Below are 21,171 nucleotides of genomic sequence, written 5' to 3'. Positions count from 1 at the left end.
CCTTGCAGCGGGTCCCTGCCCTGCCCTTGGGGGCGGCGGGGGGTGGCGCAGGGCAGGGGGTCGCTAGCTCCGGTGAGTGGCAGGCGGAGTCCCCGGGACTGGAGGGTCTCAGCGCTGTAGCTGCCTTGGGGGCTCTGTGCGCCCCAAGGCCTCAGTAGAGGCCGGGCTCTCAAGGGGACAGGACAACAGCTGGCAGCTCCCCCTCCCCCGGTCTTTGCGTCTCCTTCCCCGCCGTTGTGCCTGCTCGGGCCGGGCCTGCCACCGCTCCAGTCATCTGGGGCTGGGGTGGATCCAAGGGCCAGCGTCGCCTCCAGCCTCCTGTTGAGCTGTGTCTGGGGCAGCCTCCTTGGCAGGGCAGGGAGTGGGGCCCTTCTGTTCCTTGGTCCTCCTGAGAGGGGGATTATTGCCAGCTCCTCCCCTTCCCCCCAACCAGAAAGAGACCTGGAAATATTTGCATTATTCCAGCAGCATCTGTGCTCAGCAGAGCTCCTCGAGTTCCTGGCCCTGGGTTCTCCTACAGGGCAGCGTAGCAAATCCGCAGGCAGATCAGTCCGGGATTGCTAGGCACTCTCTGTCTGTGGGGCAGTGACTGTCAGGGCCCTGTCCCCAGAACCTGCCAGCACCAGATTGGGCTGAATCAGGTGTGGCCATGGGATCTGTGTGTTTGGCGCTCATCCAGCGGTGTGTAAAGGGTTAGCTTCCAGTTCGCTCCTCCAGTGTGGCAGAGTTGGGGACTGAGCCCAGTTCTTTGGGTCCCAGGGCCAGGCCAATGTCATACTTCTTCTCTTCCAGGAAATGTGGCAGGCTGCACTTTTAGGAGGGGCGAAAAGTGCTTTTCACTTCTGCATGGAGAACAAGGGGGTTGCCATCTCCTGGAAACAGCTCCATTGAGTCACTACCACTGGCCACGGCTGGTGACCGTCCCTCTTACGCAGGAGGGCAGGGGACAGACTGGGTGGGGTTTGACCTCTTCTTCAGCGAAGTGAGAAGTGTTTGGCTCCACTTGTTGACTTGTCTGTACTTCTGTAGGTAGGGCTGGGGAGGCTGGAAAAATGGAGGTGTCTGAACTTGGCCGACTGCCATCTCACATCCTCTGGCAGCTTTTTGGGGAGCTCAGAGGTGATTGACTCAGTTCTGAGTGTATGGGGTTTTTTTTTTTTTGGTTCAGCGCAATGGTGCATTCTGTTGTTATCTGCTTCGGGAAGATCTTCAAGCTGTTTTTTTCCTGTCTTTTCTTACTCTGTTTATGTAGCTTTTTAGTCTGAAGTGCATGCCTGACATAATAGAGAAGGCTGTGAATCTCCAAGCACACGCAGGGCTTGCTTGCCCTTTGCTTCTCTTGGATGCCAGCACAGCTTGGAGATAGCTGTGAGATGGTCATAGCTAGAGCTGCCGGAGAAAGCTTCTTCTGTAAACTGGGTTCGAATTTCTACTGCCTGTTACGGCCTCATTACTTTGTGGCAGCCTGAGCTTCTGGAGAGCATACAAGAGAGAAGGAGTATCTCCTTCTCAGACCCTTGTGGAGCGCTGAAGGGTTTTGAGGGATGCCTTTGAACTGAGGGCTCTGGGCATGTGCCCAATGTGCTGAGTTTTCAGGAGAGCACAAAGAACTAGCCTAGTCAAGTCTGGACTCTTGCCAGAGAGGCATGTAGGCCAGAGACAGGCAATGACAGGACAAAGGGACTAATCTGGAATGGCTTGGAGAACACAGGTGTGATTTTAAGATCAGGGGGATTGTTCTTCCTAAAAATGGTGCGAATTCTGGAAAAGCAACATTTTCCCTCCAGAAACACTAGGACTTAAGAGCCAGCCATGGTCCAAAGAAACAGAGCTTTGCACAGTGGGCTGTAGAAAACCAAGAGATAGCAGAACTCTAGGGCAAGGATGATGGGTCATGGCTCTGGATCTGTCCGTCTAGATACTTTTGTGGCCTCTGTAGCCATAGTCTCTCAGAATTAAGTCTTGTATCCCCTGCAGTGAAGCAGAGATGTATTTTCATTCCCATTTTGTAGTTGATGATACTGAGGCACAGCATGTCTTGCTCCAGGTCACACACAGCTGGGAATTAAACCCTAAGTCCTAGTTCAGTGCTTCAACCACAAGATCATCTTTCCCCTCCTGTGAAAATCAGGGGCATGTCCTCCCCAGCGTGGCTACCCCTCCCTTGCAATCTTTTACCGTGCAGGACTCCAGACTCGGCAGCAGCACGCTGGGAGGGATGGGTGGGTGTGAGAGAGGGGGAAATACAATCTCATAACAAAGTAAGTGCTGGTGGAAGTTTGGAGTGAGTGAAGCTGCCCGACTGCTCGATCAGTTTTCCACTCTTTGTTTCCTCTAGTGCGTGTATAACTGCCCTTCAGGGACTTGCACTCACATCCCTACTGAAGTATGCTCAGGCTCTGAAGTAATTACAACCCTCCCCTTTCACCCATCCCAACTGCATTTAAATCTGTCTGCAGCCTGAAGTAATCCTCCACTCGGAGAACAAACTGAAGAGGGTAAAGGCCCTGCCATGAGCTTGAAGGCTGTTAGCTGCAGAATGTGAATGCCCCCTCCCCCCCCGACAAGGAGCTGCCCCCCAGTGGGAGAATTTTCAAGCCAGAGTGGGTATTCCCAAAACGGCAGCCCCTGTCTGTGTAGTGCAAAGCAGAGAGAAAGCTGTGGATGCATCTGGCCAAGAGTCCTGGCATTGCCCTGAGCGGGGATCCAGGTTAATGGTTCACAGCTTAATTAGCTGTCGCCATTCTGCGGTGGCATCCCAAGCAGAGACCCTGGTAGTGCCAGTTCCAGTTATTCTCCTAACCCCCTCAATAGTGAGCCCAGTGTTTGACTTCTGGGCAGGCATCTCAGCCTAACCTGGCCCAGGGCCAGAGTGAAAGATATAGCCAAAAAATCTCAAGTGATACAGACCCCAGATCCTCTGGAAGCTGGAACCCTCTTTGTTCTTGCAAATTGCAGGCCTGTCAGTCCTGCAAAAAAATGTTCCCTTTGGCCATCCCTGTCTGGTTCCTCTTCTAGTGTCCCTCACTGGCTTGGGCCTGATAACTTTATCTAAAACTACAGAGTAGCAGATGGGAGCGAAGTGCTACTTGGCATGAGGGGATGCTACTCCTTCCTCTCCTCCTTCGCCCCCCGGTGCAAGTGTAACCCACGGGTCATGAGTGTTCCGGGCATGTCCACAGAGGATAGGAGTTGTTGCAGGCCCCAGCCTGGGCTCTTTAGCTCAAACTGTAGCAGCTCATGCTTTTAGCTCGGGAGGTCCCTGATTCAATCCCAGGGCGTGGGCCGGGAAGGCGGCCATCACTCAAACATGAGTCCCTGCCAGGATGTGGGGATGCCCTGGTATAGTGCAGGTTTGCGCATGGGAGCCTTGCCAAGTCTCATGAGCCAGCGTGGTGGGGTTGCGATGCCGCTGCTGAAGGGCGTGGGCATCCTTTCACAAAGCGCATCTTCAGGAGGAGGAATGCGAGTTGTTGCAATGAAGTTTGGTGGGCACCAGCATCCAAACCAGAGCATCGGCTAGCGTGGGGAAACGCCCATCCCCTGTGATGTGGCTGGGTTTAAAATTGGCTCTGCCATGCTCCTGTGAGCAGTGCCACAGGTGGTGGGGAGGAAACGATCTGATTTGAAGTGGGCGGCAGCAGGGCCATCTATAAGCATTGGTTAGGTTAACAGGTATGGTGGCATGGGATAGATACTTTAATCCCCAGTATGTGATTGGCAGAGACTCTGTCTCTTTTAATAAGCAGAGAAATTTTTTCTCCCCCCTTCTCCACACAGTTTGGAGTCTGGTTTGCCAAGACTCGTGCAGGACCAGCACAGTTGCACTCCTAAGTTCAGAGGTTTTGGCAGGTCCTCTGAAGAGTTCCTCCTCCCACAGTGATCTCAGCCCTGCTCTGTGCCAGTACCCCCCCAGCCTCACCCCTGTGAGATAGCTCCATCAGCATCTTACATTGCCCAGCACTAGCACAAAATTAAACAAAACTCCTAGGCCCAGCCAGCTCCACAGTGCCCCCAAGGGCCTGGACTGCAGCTAGCTCCGCTTTCAGTAATGTGAAATAAATACATATGTGCAATATGGTACGGAGACTCTCTTCCAGCCATTGATCTACATAGCTTGACTGTGTGCTTCTTGCTTGCTTTTCGGTATGGGGATCAACCTGAATCTGTCCTAATGTCAGGTTACATTCCAGAACCCATCCCTGGAGTATCCAACAGCAGTATTCACGAAGATGGGGTGGGGGTGGGGGTGTATGTGTTTCTCACCAGTATTAAGAATTACATTTGCAGTTACTCAAGGTGGCTTAGTTCAGGGCACTAGTAATGTAAGAATACTTTGCACATATACAGGGCCTCTCAGCACTGAGCAAACATTTTCTGCTGAAGTAAAGTCCCTTAGAGAGAGAGAAGATGTCCATTAGTGAAGTACAGCCACCTCTAGGGTGGAATTCAACTGTTGTTGAATGACACTTGAACAAAGGTATGTCTTCACTAAGAATTCATGGAGTTGAGTTAGCAGGCATGATGCGGAGTACAACTAGTCTTTCTCCACTCTTGCCATCAGTCGTGGTCAGCATCCGCTCCAAACATGGGATTTCCTAGTGAACACATGACCCAAATGGCAGCAAATGGAGAATGAGACCATAATCACTTGAAACTGCAGGGTAATATAAGGAGGCAGAATGTAATTTCCAGAGTTAGCATCTGATCAGGATGCTGGGGCTAGCACCTTTGCTCCAACAAAAAATGCAAAATAAGTTTCAGTTGTCACCAATGGTTAGATCCTTGGCTTTACAGTCCATCCCAAAGACTCCATCTCCAGCAGTGCAGTGACGCCATGCTGGGACGTCGGATCAGCACCGACTCACTGGGACGAGAGCAGCTTATTGACTCACCCGCTTCTTCCTGTACCTGGGTGGGCCTTGGCAGTCTCCCATCCTAGCTCAGTCCTGCAGAGTTCGTGAAATCTGACGGCATCAGAGCGCAAAAATAGTGTGGCTTCAGGCTGCCAACATACTATAGTGGCTTCTTGTGTAGTTTGCTACTTGGCAGAGCAGAGCTCCGTTTATTAAAAAAGAAAACAAGAACCAATCCGAACGCGTTCCTCACAAAAGTAATAGCTTTTACAATCCAATGCACTAGAGCTGGCTAGAAGCAGGCATTCCATAGGAAGGTAATTTATAACAGCTGACAATGCACCTCGATTCTAACTGGCAGCACTTTCTCCTTTTGCAGTCCCTCCCCCCAGCTCTGCCAGTGCAGTTCTGTCCTGCCCTATATCACCCCATGATATTCCAGTCATGGCCTTCACTTGAGCAAGGTCCACCAATTGTACCCGACCTCTGTGGTGGTTTTCAGGGTCAGTGGGAGCTAAAACAAGGGCTGCCAGGTCATGTTGACAAAGGACCCAAGTAGAAATGGATCCCAGGGCTTTCCCGAGTCCCGTGGTCTCATCCAGCCCACCTTCTTCCCTAAAGTGCAGTTCAGCAAGTGTCTGGAATCTCGTAGGGACACATTTCTGGGGTATGCATGCTAAGCCACTTGGTGCACACATTCTTCCTGCATGCTGCATGAGGGAAGCAGCTGTTGCTTGAATGCTGCAGATGCTGAGTATCAGCCATGATGCTAATATTAGAGAGCAGCATGCCAGAAGGATGGATGTGGTGTTATGTGGAGAATGTGACTTGAACTCAATATGGTGCAAAGCCGGGGGAGAGGAAGTGCACAAGATTTTCATAACATTGCATTTGGGTCCAATCTGACTCGATCAAGAGCGTGGGTTGGATGCCATGTGCATTTGGGCCTCTGATGCATGGGGTGGGGCCTACTAAGGGCTTGTCTACACTTACTGGAGGATCGATACTATGGTGATTGATACATTGGCAGTTGATTTAGCAGGTCTAGTGAAGACCTGCTAAATTGACCGCCGATCACTTTCCCATGGTCTCCTGTACTCCACCTGATCGAGAAGAGTAAGGGGAGTTGACACGAGATGTTCTCCCATCGACGTCGCGTAGTGTGGCTCCTGCAGTAAGTAGATCTAAGCTATGTCGATTTGGGTTACGCTATTCACATAACTCAAACTGCGTAGCTTAGATCGACTTTTTCCCTTCATGTACACAAGGCCTAACTAAGGTCCCCACATACTGAGGCAGTTCCATTATTCCAGCTTCTTTTGCACATGTTCAGGGAAGTAGATGCTAGGAAATCTTTCAAGGTGCATCTCAGCCTCCCACCCAAGATTTGTAGATGCTCTAAGCAAGTAGGTATCCCTGCCCCCAATCTTTTGATTTCCTTGAGTATCTAAAAAATTAGATTGAGATGGGCCCCTTCTTGCACTCCTGATCCTGTACACACATGCCTGACACTAACAAATACCTCTCCCCAGCTGTTTGAGGAAGCTTAATGCTCAGAGTTGACCAGTTAGATTTTATATAATCCTCAAATGAGACCTCTGAGGGTTGTCTCTGTTCTCCACCTTCCCCTTAACAGTCTTCTTGAATCCAAGGCAAAAAAATGGTGTAAAATGGAAGCGTTTCCCCCAAAACAACAAACATTTTGGGAAGTGAAGCGGCTGTTTGAGTGGAGGGCATGGGAGGTGGCTCATGGAATGCCTGATGTCTTAGCACAACTGAGCTGGTCAGTAAGAATGGAAGAAATCACATACCTGCTTAGTTTTTGGATTTTTTTTCTTTGTCCTGCCAATACTTTTCTTTGGGACCAAAGGGCATCAAACTGGAGGAGGTGGAGAGGTGAGTTGTGGGGCATCTGCTTGGCTTGACTTCATTAATTTTGTAGTGAGGGGGGTGGGGAGATGAATCCGGATCACTGGTTCATCCAGCCCAGTATTCTGTCTTCTGACAGTGGCCAGTGCCAGGTACTTCAGAGGGAATGAACAGAACAGGCAATCATCGAGTGATCTATCCTGTTGTCCATTCCCATCTTATGGCAGTCAGAGGCTAGGGACACCCAGAGCATGGGGTTGCATCGCTGACCATCTTGGCTAATAGGTCCAACAGTGGCTATTTGCCATGAACTTAGCTAATACTTTTTTGAGCCCTGTTATAGTTTTGGCCTTCACAACTTCCCCTGGCAATGAATTCCACAGGCTGACACTGCGTTGTGTGAAGAAGTGCTTCCTTTTGTTTGTTTAAAACCTGCTGCCTCTTAATTTCATTGGGTGACCCCTGGTTCTTGTGTTATGTGAGGGAGTAAATAACACTTCCTTACTCACTTTCTCCCCAACATTCATGGTTTTATTGACCTCTTGCCATATCCCCCTTTTAGTAGTCTCTTTTCCAAGCTGAAAAGTCCCAGTCTTTTAAATCTCTCTTCGTATGGAAGCTGTTCCGTACCCTTAATCATTTTTGTTGCCCTTCTCTGTACCTTTCCCTATTCTAATATATCTTTTCTGAGCTGGGGTGATCAGATTTGCATGCAGTATTCGAATTATGGGCGTACCATGGTTAGAATGTTCCTAAGAACAGCCTTTCTCATCAGATTTCCAGCACTGTCTGCCTCTGATTAGGCCAGAATTACCACAGAAACCATCTGTCATGATACTTCAGCAGTTCTGCTTCCAGCTGGCATCAAGGGCAGCAGAGGTGTCTGTGTGGACAGGTAGGGTACCTTTCTGCATCTCACAAGAGGCTCTGCTCAGGTTTGGTTTGAGTTTTGGGTAAGGATCTCACGGCTTTTCTTACTCTGTTATGGTTAGTTTGCCAACCTCTAGTCTCCGACAGATGTGGAAGCAGCTGGTCACTACAGTAGCCTATGGACTTCAGTCTCTAGTAATAGTCATAGCAGCTGGGGTGGCACAGGTGACCGTAATCGTGCTGGGCATGCAGGTGGCTGGAATTTTCCCGTGTGTAAAGTAATGGAATAAGTAAGTTGCGGGAGGGGAGGAGGAAAGAAAAGGGTTTCTGTGCCTGTAGAGCTAGACTCTGGTGACAGCCCCGACCTTGTCCCTAGTTAGGAAGTGGGACTGTCCAAGGGTCTCTGGTTGTGGCAGCCTATGCAGTGAGGAGCCCTGCTGCTTCCCCTGGGGCCTAACAGTCTACGCCACAAAGCACAGATTGTTCTGTGGCACCATGCTAGGCCCCGGAGCTTCCAGTGCTGCAGACGTGGCAAAATACTAGCACCTTTGGGTGAGGTCAGCAATGGGAGAACTCTAAGAACGGCTTTGCACTAGTACAGTTGAAGCATTGTGGGGGATGGGAAAAGGCCTATGGCTGCAGAACGTGCAGGTGCTTGGCCAATGCAAATGGACCAAGGCCAGAAGAGAGGAGCATCTTTGGAGCCTGCACTGTGAGTGTCCCCTGCCGTCCGAGGCCCCTGCGGCCCATCATTTGGAGTCCCCCCAAGGCTGGCCTGGTATGCTACCCTCGGAATTCTGCTCTTCCATTTTATTCTCTGCTCTTTGCCCTTAGGTGGCTTATTTGACCTCCAGACCCCCTTGTGGGTAGAGTGCGGTGGAAGCAGCTTGTTTTGTCCTGTCCCAGGCTAGGACCCGCTACTCCTTTCAGCCTGGCAAGTGTCGGCAAAATCGCATTGTTAAAGGGACGTGAAGCCTTGGTGTGGTGTGGCCTGGCCTGGCTGTGTCATCTGGGCTCTGCTTTCCTGCTTCCCTTTATTTATTCTCTGGTTCCCCTTCTGCCCCCCGTAGGGTACATGGCATGTTTTCATGGGAGTGGGAACGAGGGCAGCAGCAGCAGCCAAACCCTGAGTTCGGGACACACTGTAAATTCAGAGACAATAATGGAAACATCAGATCCCAGCACCACTCCAAATATTTACATAACTAGCTTTACTATTTAAATGAGGAGACAAGGCGCTTGCAGCTGGCCCAGCCCTAGAGCTATCAGCTGTGCTTTCCCTCCCCCCCACTCCCATCACCTCTGTCCCCACCCTCCTCTTCCTGCAGGAGCAAACCCCTGACAGCTCTTTCTCCACTGTTAGAGAGATGAGGATCATGGGGCAAGGCGGGGATGGGTAATGGGCTGTGGATCCTTTTGCTTCCGAGTTCAGATCGAGCCCAGCCTCTTGGCTGTTGGTGTCGTGTAAAAAGAGTTGATGGGCCCATGTCCATTTCTAAGTGGGAGAGCATTCATATTGCTGATAGTGGGGACGGTGTTGGTAGAGAGGCCTAGGCCTGGCTGGTTTTGTCTCTGAGCTAGGGTGACCAGACAGCAAGTGTGAAAAAATTGGGACGGGGTGGAGGGTAATAGGAGCCAATATAAGAAAAAGCCCCAAATATCAGGACTGTCCCTATAAAACCGGGACATCTGGTCACCCTACCCTGAGCTGTTGTGCCTCATCCTCCCGCTCAGCGCTGGGACATGCTGCTGCGCTGCGTGTCTTCCCCCTTTCCTTTCACAATCGCTGCGTCCCATTAGCCCCCCTGCCTCAGCCACATCTCTACCCCCGGGCAGATGCCAGCAGAGTTCAGGGTCTGGTTGCTCCGCGGTTGTCTTTCACCAGCGCACTCTAGCACTCCCATTTTCCTTCCTTTGTACGTGAAGGACAGCACTGAGGAAGAGGAAAGGGACCTTGGGCAAGGAAGAGGTTTATTGTTATCTCTGACGTGGTCCGAAAAGCTGCCCCTGGGTTAACGAAAGCTCTCAGTGCTTCGCAGCTGTGACTCAGGCTTTCGCTGTGATTGCTTTTCCAAAGTCATTGGCCAGAGCTCAACACTGATTGTCACAGCAGTACGTGCAATGAGTTCTGGGTGTCCTGGGCTCCACTGGACCAAAGCTCCCATTGACCACTAACTATACTTCCTAAGGCAACCTTCCTCTTCAACAGAGAGAGAACACTTCCTTTTCTGCTCTTAATTTATTTTTCTGTAAGGGCTTGTCTTCACTGCAGTGCTAGCTTGCGGTTTAACTTGTATGCTGCCCCTGACCTGACTCCTTTCCACACACAGAAATCTCTAGCTCATGTTAAGTTGCGCTTTAAACTCTAAATAGCGGGCCTCTCGGGGGCATATGGGTTGAAGCTTGAGTGCTGATGCTTGAGGTAGTAATGCAGTGGAGAAGCAGCTACAGCTCGAGGTAAGACCGAAGAGAATGGGGAAGTGTCCTCCACCGCACACCCAGCCCTGCCAACGTGTCTGAAACCTGACCTACAGGGACCACCCTCAAGATGGGAGAGGAGTTCTGTCTCCATGTTTCCAGATGGCTCTACCTCTGCTCCCCTTGCCGGTGCAGACACCATTGGCTCAGGCGGAGGAGTGAGGGACATGGATTTCTGGCAAATGGGCCATTACAACCCCTGTCCCAGGTGATAATGCTGGAGATGGGCCAGTACCCAGGCTGCAAATCTGAAACTGCCCCCCTCCCTTTTATAGTGTTTTGAGTCTGACCCTCTAGTTCCAAACTGGCCTCAATCTGTAATAATGATCCAAATGCCACTGAAGCTGGTGCGAGAGAGGGGCTTGGAATCCAGATTTTGCAGCTTGGTCCCTTTTCCACGTGACAGGGATATGGCAATAAACAAAAGGACTCCTTTGGCGAAATTCAGAAAGAGCATTACAGATTCTGGGAAATCAGGCCTGGTGGCATCTAAATTCCAGGGCAAGGGGCATTGGGGGAGCATCTGCCATGCAACCAACAGAGTGATGGATAAGCACCACCTCCATTTGCACAGAAAATATTAACTTGAGTAGCCACCATGGTTACATCACTCCTTGATCCTGGTGACTTGCGCAGCGTCCAGCCTGATCCAGCCACAGGGGAGGCATAGCGAGGGCTTGCAAAGACGGAGAAGGCAAACCAGATGAAACCTGCAAAGATCATTTGAGAGAGAAACTGTTGCAAGTATCAGAATTCCCTGCTGGGAGCCCATCGCTTGTATATATTTATTTTAATTGCTAACGGAAAAGTAAATTTTGAACAAGGGAGAAGAGCCATTTTAGATCTTGGATTTAGTTCATGAGATGTTTCAAGCAGTACTGTCCCAGGGAGGGGAAATGGGAAAGGGACGAGGGTTGGGAGGAGAGAGAAAGGGAAAGAATCCCTCCCAGTACTTCTTGGCAGCAGCTGCCTTCTTGCAGCACTGGTCTTTTCCCTGCCCTATAAAAGCCAGTGCTGCTGGGGGATATTAAGAGTGACTGATTGGCCAGTCGGTTGCTTTCGCTCTTCTTTCCCCCTTCCTCCCTCCTTGGTTTCCTGGGTTGTTGTTTAAGGAGAGCGGCATGATGGTGTGTTTATAGTGCTGTCAAATTCTGGGAGGCTTGTGTACATGTCACGGCTGCTGGGAACAAGCTGCCTCTGAAGAGCATGGCTTCCTGTGGAGTCAGTGTGGGGAGGCTGTTAAAGATGCTGGCAGGCTTTCCCCAGTTGTCTCCTCTTTCGCTGCAGTTGATCTGAACCTTCACCTCTTCTCCAGACTGGAGCTCACCAGTGAGATAAGTTTGGCGGTCTCATTAGAGTCCCTATGGGACACTTGCCCATGTCACAAAAATACTAGTTGATTCTGCAGGATTGGCTCATATTGCCCAGGAGCAGATTAGGCCTGGAATAGGATAAGGTACAGCAGGGCAAGATTGGGGGGCATTGGCAAAGCTGTGGGGGTCCTCAGGCCAGGGCTGTGGGGCAGTGGCGGAGCTCTATGCGTGTGGGTGGGGTCCCCAGGATCGGAATAGCCAGAAGCTCAAAGGGCACCGGCAGAACTGTGTGGTGGAGGAACTTGTACAGCACCTGTCCGTGCTGTATTTGGCTCCAGACAGATCTGTTAAACCCTCCCTCTTCCCAAGCTTGCTCAAAGCTGCTTGGTGGCACTTCTGCCTGTTAGGACACGTTGTCAAACAAAGATTTAGTAATTTAAACTATTGAGGGTGATGAAATCTCCTTTCCAGAACCTGGCATTAATCCCCTGTCGCTCCATGATCAGCCACCTACTGTAAGTGGTCTTACATTTCTTTTGCACCCACGCCTTCCCCTCAGGATATGTGACTCGCATCAGAGATGGCATCTGTCAGCAGAGTCTGCCTCTGATGTGACAGGGGACCTTTAGCTTCATTGGACAAGAGAGACAGGCTATGGCTACACTCAAGAGCGTACAGCATTGGTGCAGATGCACCGCTGTAAGCTCTCCAGTGTAGTTGCTCTGAGCCGGTAGGAGGGAGCTCTCCCGTTCACTTAATTGATCGACCCCCAACAAACGGCGTTAGCTATGTTGGTGGGAGAAACTCGCCCACTGACATAACGCTGCCCACACTGGTGTTTAGGTCGGTGTAACTTATGTTGCTCAGGGGAGTGGCTTATTGGCACCCCTGAGCGACCTAAATTATACCAACGTAAGCGGTAAGGTAGACGTAGCCTCAGTCTTGCTGCCCAGTCCAGAGCAATGGTTGCTCTCAAGCCTTTGTGGCTGTTTCCCCACGTGTGCCCAGCACTGCATTGCCAAAATAAGAGTTGATGCTGTCTGCTTGATGCCCAGACAGTGGTCACGATGCAGGTGACCTTCTGACTATAGTTTAAAGACACAGGTGAGGTTAAAAAAATAATCTCTGGAGAAACAGCATTGTCCCCAATGAAGAAACAAAATAAAAAAAATCTGCAGCACAATCATGGTATTTTCTGCTGCAGGGAGAAGGGTGGCTTAAGTCAATCAGCCAAATCTTCAAACACATCTTAATTTACAAAGACAACTAGTGAAAATTGGGTAATCCCATACTGTTCCTAGAGAAGTTTCAGAGTAGCAGCCGTGTTAGTCTGTATTCGCAAAAAGAAAAGGAGTACTTGTGGCACCTTAGAGACTAACCAATTTATTTGAGCATAAGCTTTCGTGAGCTACAGCTCACTGCATTTTCCACTTTTATGTATCCGATGAAGTGAGCTGTAGCTCACGAAAGCTTATGCTCATATAAATTGGTTAGTCTCTAAGGTGCCACAAGTACTCCTTTTCTTTTTGTTCCTAGAGAATTGTTGTCTCAAAAGACATCACCAAAATTTAGCCTTCTTCTACCCCTGACTTCCTAGAATATAACTGTGCGGATCTTTAGTACCGTCAATCCAAAGATCTCAAAGCACATTAGTGAACTAAGCCTCACAACCTTTCTGTGAGGGAGGGAAATATCGCAATTCCATTGTACTGATGGGGAAACTGAGGCATGGATAAGGGAAATGACTTGACCAAGGTCCCCCAGCAAGTTGATGTCAAAGCTGGGAATAAAATCCAAGGGGCTGATTTTTTCCATTGTCTTACACCAGTACAAAATAGGTGTAAAGTGCTCCCATTCTTATTTGGTAGCATTTTGCCCTGGTGAAATGACTTTCCCAAGATGAGAATCGAGCCCAAAGGCTTTTTGTCTATCCAGTACAGTAAGAGACAAGATCTGAATTTGACTTAATCTGGGAGCCGTTTGTTGCTGTTCTTAATACTTGAACATAATTAGTCCTCTGCTTTTCCACATTCAAATAGGCATCTGGTAAAATGATGCAATGGTTCCTAACGGCTGAGTGTACCGCACGGGCTATTACAGGTAATCATCATAATTTAAATGAACGCATGTGGAATGTTGCTTGGAGATGTTTGGTTTAGATGAGATTTCTGCGATTTCATTTACCGCTACGTTTTGTCTTTTTCTGTTTACATGCTGTCACCGACCCTCACTTTACAGCGGTCCTAATGTTAATCAGTCCATCACCTTAAACTGTTGTATATAACCCGTGTGTCAGCCTGGGAACTACACTGAAGTCATTTCTGCTCTGTTTGGACACTCGGTAAAAGGCATTATGAAGTGTGTACTCTAACGGAGGGCTTGGCTGCACAGCAAGTGACTGCTGCATAATGTCCAGATGGGACGTTGCTTGGTGGCAAGCTGATGCCAGGTTGATTCATAGTGTGATTTTCTGCGCAATAACTTGCTGTACAGACAAGTCCTGAGAGTAATGTGACCATCCCAAACACAAGCTGCTTGATGCTATTCTACCACACCAAGCCCTTATATCATATGGACGTGTCGCAGCAAGGCTGGCTGGGCAGGATAATGATGTGGTCTCCTGATCCAAGCCCAAGAGAAGGATCCAGGAATTTCTGAGTTCTGTTCTTGTTTCTTATGCTGATTCACTCAGTCGCTTTGGGAAAGTTGCTGAACTCCTCTGTCTCCATTTCCCTGTCTGTAAATTGAGAATCAGAATATCTCCTGGGGGTGCTTTGAGGATCAGTCAGTGAACGTTTGCAAAGCAGCATACCTAAGTGTTATGGTGACCATCAACCATTTATAACTCATTGTTTTTTAGAGTGCGTGTCAAGTCCAAACTAGATGTTCTGTGCTCCTCTTGGCACATACAAGCGTAACCCACTGGTGAGTATCTGTTCCAGGTTCCCTTCTGTGTCCCAGCCACAAAAGCTGTGACTTTGTTATAGCACCCTCTAGGGAGCTTAGCTCAAGCTGTAGCAGTTTACGCTTTTAGCTCTGGACGTCCCCAGTTCAATCCCTGGGCTGTCTACCAAGATGGCAGCCATCACACAAATATAACTCTCAGTATTGTTGGAAGGGAGCTGTGAATGACCTGCATGCACATTATTAACATAATAATATTCCAAAAGCTCTTTCCATAGCCCTTTACTTCACCTGGCACTAAAATGCAGCCACCTCTGGCATAGATCTTGGCAGCTGTTTACGAGTACAGCAACCCCACACAACGGTTTAGGATTGGAAGTGCTGAAGAATGTCATATCCATTTGAATGTAGAGGGGTCAGTGAAGTGTAAGAATGTAATTATTCAAGCTGAAATATGGCCAGAAAACTGGTGCTAACATCCTGCCAGTCTGGTGACAAGTGTCCTGGGATATTTAATGACCGTGAATGGGTAGGACCTCAGTTCTATGGCTCACCCTCCCTGGGAACCCCAGCTCACCATCTGGTAGCCCTTTAAAGAAAATCAATGTTTTGGAATAATACCGTTGTATATTCTGAAATAAACAGTTTAACTGGCTCTGGCTTATTCCCATAAGAGTCTTGTGTGTCTAAAAATGCAATGTGAGCTTTCAGTGCTTAAGCAAGCAAACAAACATAACTCTGAGGTTACAGAAATCAAGTGCGGGATGTTTAGTGGGAAGCAGCCACCTCTCCTTTCAGTTCTTCAGTCTCTGCAGAGCCTGAGCCAGGTTGCAAAGCAGTTAGCATAGGTTCTGTAGGAAATGGCATCCCTTTCTGTTTGTTTCCTTTGGTCTCCTTCAGTGCTTTGTAAACAGAGGTTTCCTTGTCCACGGCATCACCTTGGCTGGGACTTGGTGTCTTTTTGTTTACAACATGTCCACAGATGTTAGCCTCCCCGTTCCACAGGTGTCATCCAGAGATTTTTTTTACCCCCACATCTAAAACGGGGTGTTTGATGTCGGACATTATTCCACGTAGCAGAAAACAGATGAGCAGGAAGCTCTCTAATGAAAACCCAGCAAAGATTTGTATTGCAGGCAAGGGGCAGGAAGCTTGGTGGGGAGGGCAGGGGCCAACGAGCCCAATGATGTCAATGGGAATCTTTCCGTCTACTTCAGTGAGTTTGGATCATGCTCTAGAGAGAGAGGCACTTTCATGCGTGCAGCCCTGGGCTTTGCCCCCGACTTTGTTTTTGATGATTTGTCTGTTTTGTAAACGAGTGGGATTTTCTCAGAGCTTTGTGGCTCAGCCCTACTTCCCTCTCTGTGTGACCCTCATGGGGAGACCCTAATTCTTAGCTTGTGATTCCATGGTGTGTGATGACAGGCATGCCTGAGTTGTCGCAAAGTCAGCGTTACGATGACCTCCATACAGCAGTGGGAGAGGCAGATGGTCTGGGAGATGCACAAAAAAGATTGTTCATCACTCAGGTTGCAGTGTGCACAGTTACCGTGATGCATGGTCATAGAGCAAGACACGTTTCCTGTGCCAACGTGCTCACAATCGCAGGGCCCGGTCCTGCCAACTCACGTTACTGGGCACGATGCTTACAGGAGCCGCACAGCGCAAGTGTAGGTGGCAGAATCAGATTCTGTAGTGACACTTCTCTACATTCACTGGTGTTTGCAGGATCAGGCCTTAGGAGAGATCAGAGAAACACAGACAACAGTTCCATCGAGATGGGATGTGGAGTGATTAAAGCTGAGAACCGCCAGGTCGGAAGGCTTTGTGGGGGAAGTGGGTTTTACAGGAGGATTTTTTGGTGGGAGAGAGCATTAGCAGTGAAGGGAAATTATGAAACCCACAATACAAATCTGTTCCCTTACATATTTCAAAGCATTTTCCAAGGACCAAGTAACACATACATACACAAACGTTACCATTTACTGTATTAAAGGAAGCTGTGCCCCGACTTTCTGTTTGAACACGCGTTTCCTTGTAGGAGCAAAGAGTTGCTGCATTTGTGTGTTGTAAACTAGGCTGATTACAGCAAGGTGCCTTGGAGAGAGACATGCATCTGATGAAGTGGGTATTCACCCACAAAAGCTTGTGCTCCAATACGTCTGTTAGTCTAAAAGGTGCCACAGGACTCTTTGCTGCTTTTGGAGAGAGAGCTGCTTTTCCCCCGGGAATCCACACTGGGGGGATTCTTTCTTCTTTTTTTTCAGTATCATGATTGTTTAAGCTCTGACCACCCAGTTACCCTCACAAAGCCAGTCCCTGAGTGGGGGCTGGGATGGTTGGGTGAGGTTTCAGATCTGCTCCCTTCCCCCTCTGCACAGGACAGCTTTGCTAGCCAAGCCCAGATGGGGGATCAAGATGGATCCCCTCCAAGGGTATTGCAAAGGGCATGCCAATGTGCACGGCAGTTGGTGCTCCTAGAAGAATTTTCTGCTGAAGCCTCTCCAGGACTGATGATACACAGGGCAGAATCTAACACTTAGGCAGAGCTGGAGCTGCTCATGTTATCTTTTAAACCAGGTAAACAAAAACACACCAGAAAACAGAAACACCTTTTTCGTGGCTGAATGCTGCTTGGCCTCATGCAGATGTTGCATTGTCAACCTCAAACACAGACAGCTTTTCAGGGGAAAAGGGGGAGAAAGAGATTCTATTGTCTCTTCATACTATCATGGACATGCTGTCCTTTTTAGAGAGAGTGAGCACAAGGCAGCCAGTCATCATACATCAGCACACTGCATCCTGCACAGGTAACAGCAATAATGTACGTTTACAAGTGTCTTTTTTTCATGCCAGAGGCTTTACAAAATGCATACAGACATAAATAATTCACCCAGCACTAAAATGCAGCCACCTCTGGGGCAGAACATGGTGGTAGTTTAACACACAGTGATATTGTGGAAACTGCCTAAGGTCTTCAGGGTGAGTCCCTTTGTGGAATAAGTGCAGAATATGTGCTCCTGAGAGGTCAGTGCTGTTGATGATTGATTTGCAGTGCAGGTTGGAGCAGGGAGGTTTCTGCCCTGTCACAGGTAGGGAAGAAAAATACAATAGAAGCTGCAGGGGAAAGGCAGAAATTTGGGTTGGTGGAATGTGCTAATCTTAGGCCACATATAAATGAACCCATGTCTTGGGAAATGAAGGACTCGGGGGGCTACATAGGGGCAAAGGACCAGATTTTAAAGGGGAGTTAAGTGCCTAAATGCCTCTAAAAATCTGGCCCTATGAGTATTAGCCATGCAGTGGTGGGAGAACTGTGCAACGCATCTGCAGACGCAGCCCCTTTGGTACGGTGTTGTGCTAGGCACCCAGGAGGACTAACACACAGGGCCTGCCTGCAAGGCTGATCTGCGGCATTGGGCTTTATTTGGCTATTATTGTTTTAATTAATAAGCCAACTTCCCTGCAGGAAGCCAGGAGGCGGGTCCTTTGGAACACGGGCTGTTTACTTCCCTTCTCTTGGCTCCGGGCTGTGCAGGCTATTTTTAAACTCTCCAGTGTTGATGGGTTTTTTTTTGTTTTTGTTTTTTCTGGGATTGTTTTGCTTCCTGAGGTCTTTTTTTCCACACTCTCTCTCTTGCCCTTTTCTTTGCTCAGCTGCTGTGTGCAGGGGCGTGGTGACGCTGAGCAGGAAAGAGCTAGAACAAGAGGCAAGCAAAGCATCAGGGAAGCTGAGAAGGTGAAAGTTTGAGAAATGGGCTGACACAGTCATAAAGCCAAGGTGATCTTGGGCCCCATGATGCTTTAGAAGCATGCTCTGCTCAAAGGAACGTGCTTCTGCTTGCAGGGCAGAAATGCAAGGCCCATTTGTCACAGCCATTTTCCTTCCTTCACCCCAGGAACATGGAATACTTGCCCTGCCCAAGACTAAAGTGGAGTTGGGGTGGGTCCCTCCTGCGCTGCTCAGCAGTCTGTAGCTGGCTGCCCAGCACAGTTTGTTCTGTATCTTTGGAGCCGTCTTCTGCATTCCTGGCTGGTCTGAAAACCTCTTTGATTGGACCAACCAGCTCTCTGCTTTCGCGACCCGGTGTTCCTGCTTGTCTTTATGGAAGAGGCTTGCAGTGATTAATAGGGATGAAACCAATGGAGTTCTAGAGAAACGTCTCTCGAAGCCTGTTGAATCCTTTCTGTGGGCCTGCTTCAGAGCCCAGTGAGGTCAGCAGGAAGTCGCCCATTGACTTGGGTGGACTTGAATTGGGCCCTGTAGGAATTCTGAGCCATCCTGTGGAATTCTATGGTTGGGCTGTGAGGTTCTACAGGCTGGTCCAAAAGAGCTATAGAAGAGTGATTGAGCATAAGAAAACAAATAAATTTGTTAGTCTCTAAGGTGCCACAAGTACTCCTTTTCTTTTTGTTTTCTGTTACATTCAGCTGGCCTTTTCAGACTACTGTCTGCCTAACCCCCTCCCCCTTGGTCTGATCTTGGTTTAATGGGGTAGGTTCTTTCTGGTTTCCAGAAACTTTCAGGGAGGTTTATGGTACAGAAAAATGAGTCTGTAAATCACCCCTTAGGACTGCATATATCAACTGGGTCCTGCAACAAACTGAGCACTCAGGCCACTCGGGCCACGATCCAGCAGAGCACTAAAATGCATGAGTGATACCATTGGAAGGGCTGATTTTGGCATATGGATCATGGCTCAAACAGTCAGAACCTTGGAGCATTGAGCCCTATAGCTCCGAACCTACAGCCCTTAGTCACACAGGTTGTTTGTTCCTCCTCACCTAAGTACTTCCATGGGATTACTCACCTGAGGGAAAGTTGCAGGTTCAGAGATTTTTCAAGGCCAGAATAGACTATTGTTATCATCTACTCTGACCTCCTGCATATCACAGGCCAGAGAACATCCCCCAGTAGTTATCAGGCCGTGTTCTCCTCTACTTGCTTGTGGAACTCCCTTTGATGTCTCTGGGAAACTAGAGTATATCACACGTGCCTTGTCCCAAATCCTAATCTGGTGAGTTTGACAAACTCTATTGAATCCTTCTGTCAGCATTGCAGAACTAGCATAATTGCACCACAGCCTCTCCTTGGCTGTGCTGGTCAACAGCTAAGTAGCCAGTGAAATTCTGATTCCAGAATCTTTAATTCCTGTGGTGCTGGTGATTTTCGTGCAGACTAAACTCTGCTGAAACATTGAGTCAGCTTCACAATCCACTTCCGTGGGCTAGGAAATGGTGGTTGGTGGTGCTGTTTGCATAGACAGCACGTTACCAGAAAAGGAACGTAAATCTTGCAGCCTGCTCACAGAGTGAGATCCACAAATGGAGTATTGCCTAAATAAAGAAACTTTCCAGTACTCATCAAAATGTTGCCATTTCCTTTGCTATCACATTCACTGGGAGAACATTATTTACCTTGGAATGTCTGATCTTCCAGACACATCTGTCTTTACATGAGTAGGCCGCTTGGTCCAAGGGAATAAGATAGAGGTTGAAGCACTCAGACATCATAGTGATGAGCATGGTTTAAAACCCCCAGCTCACAGAACTGCGGTACTGTCTGTCACAACAGTGGCAGCGGCTAATGAGTGTGTCCTCATCTGACCTACTTCCATCCTACCCCCACAGATGTCTTGTGTAGAGAGAGAGGTGGAGGGAGCAGTTCAGATTTGAATCCTACTTTCTCCTTTCCCAATCTCTGTTGTACCTTTATCCAAAACTCATAGAATAATCATAGAATATCAGGGTTGGAAAGGACCGCAGGAGGTCATCTAGTCCAACCCCCTGCTCAAAGCAGGACCAATCCCCAATTTTTGCCCCAGATCCCTAAATGGCCCCCTCAAGGATTGAACTCACAGTCCTGGGTTTAGCAGGCCAATGACCTGAATCAAACTTTTTAAAAATAGAGATTAGGGGAAAAAGGAGTTAATCATTAAAGAGGCACAAAGCAGGAAAGAAAATGGCAGAAAAGCTGATGCCCTTGGGTTCTCCAGCCCAGCACTGGAGACTTGAAGGCTTTGGATAGTTTGGAAAAGCTCTTGAGTCTGGACCTTTATTTTTAATTACTGTTCTGAATAGGACATTGATGATTTTGTCAAGAATTAGCTGCTGCTCATCAGCAATGCGCTTGGTAGTGATGGCTTACAAGACCTAGCTAGCAAGACCGAGTCTGCCTGAAAGCGCACACACAAGAAGCTAAGCATGCGGCTAGCACTTGCTTGGCTGCCCTATAGGAGCTTAAGGAAGGAAGGGCACAAGAACCTCTCCCCATTCTCCTGGGCAGCAGCCAGGTGCAGTTGCAGACCATCTGTTTTTTCCTGGAGTGTCCTTGAAGTGTACGACAACCCCTGAGTGACCAATGAGGGAGCCTCTGGTAGAATTCTTCCTAGATTTTCCCTTGAGGCAATGCAGCTCTGCATCACCTCTAATATGCACCTGGGCCTATATAGTACTGTACAGCTCACAGATCTTCTCATCCTGGAAATGTAGGGCTGGAAGGGAAATTGAGATGTCAGCAAGTCCAGCCCCCTGCACTGAGGCAGAACCAAGTAAACCTAGACCATCTCTGACAGGTGGTTTGTCTTAAATGATGATGGGGATTCCAGTCTCCCTTGGAAGCCTGTTCCAGAGCTTAATTACTCTTGGAGTTATAAAGATTCCCTAATCTCTAACCTAGATCTCCCTTGCTGCAAATAGAGCCCATTACTACTTGTCCTGCCTTCAGTGGACACTGAGAACAATTGAGCCCCAACTCTTTGTAACAGCCCTTTGCAGATTTGAAGACTGTTATTAGCTCCCCCTTCTTCTTTTCTCCAGACTGAACAGGCCCAGTGTTTTTTAACAATACATGTGGTTTTCTATGGTGGGCTTCCTGGAAG

General features: G+C 48.8%; 1 protein-coding gene across 4 annotated transcripts in view; it reads left to right on the top strand.

The window, feature by feature from the left end:
- SEPTIN9 (septin 9) overlaps positions 1-21,171 on the top strand; it is a 258,753-nt gene that overhangs the window by 115,352 nt on the left and 122,230 nt on the right. The gene's annotated exons all lie outside the window — the stretch shown is intronic.

This window comes from Chelonia mydas, chromosome 14 (assembly GCF_015237465.2).
Source record: "Chelonia mydas isolate rCheMyd1 chromosome 14, rCheMyd1.pri.v2, whole genome shotgun sequence".
Lineage (NCBI taxonomy): Eukaryota > Metazoa > Chordata > Testudines > Cheloniidae > Chelonia > Chelonia mydas.
This window is presented reverse-complemented; position numbering and strand designations above follow the sequence as displayed.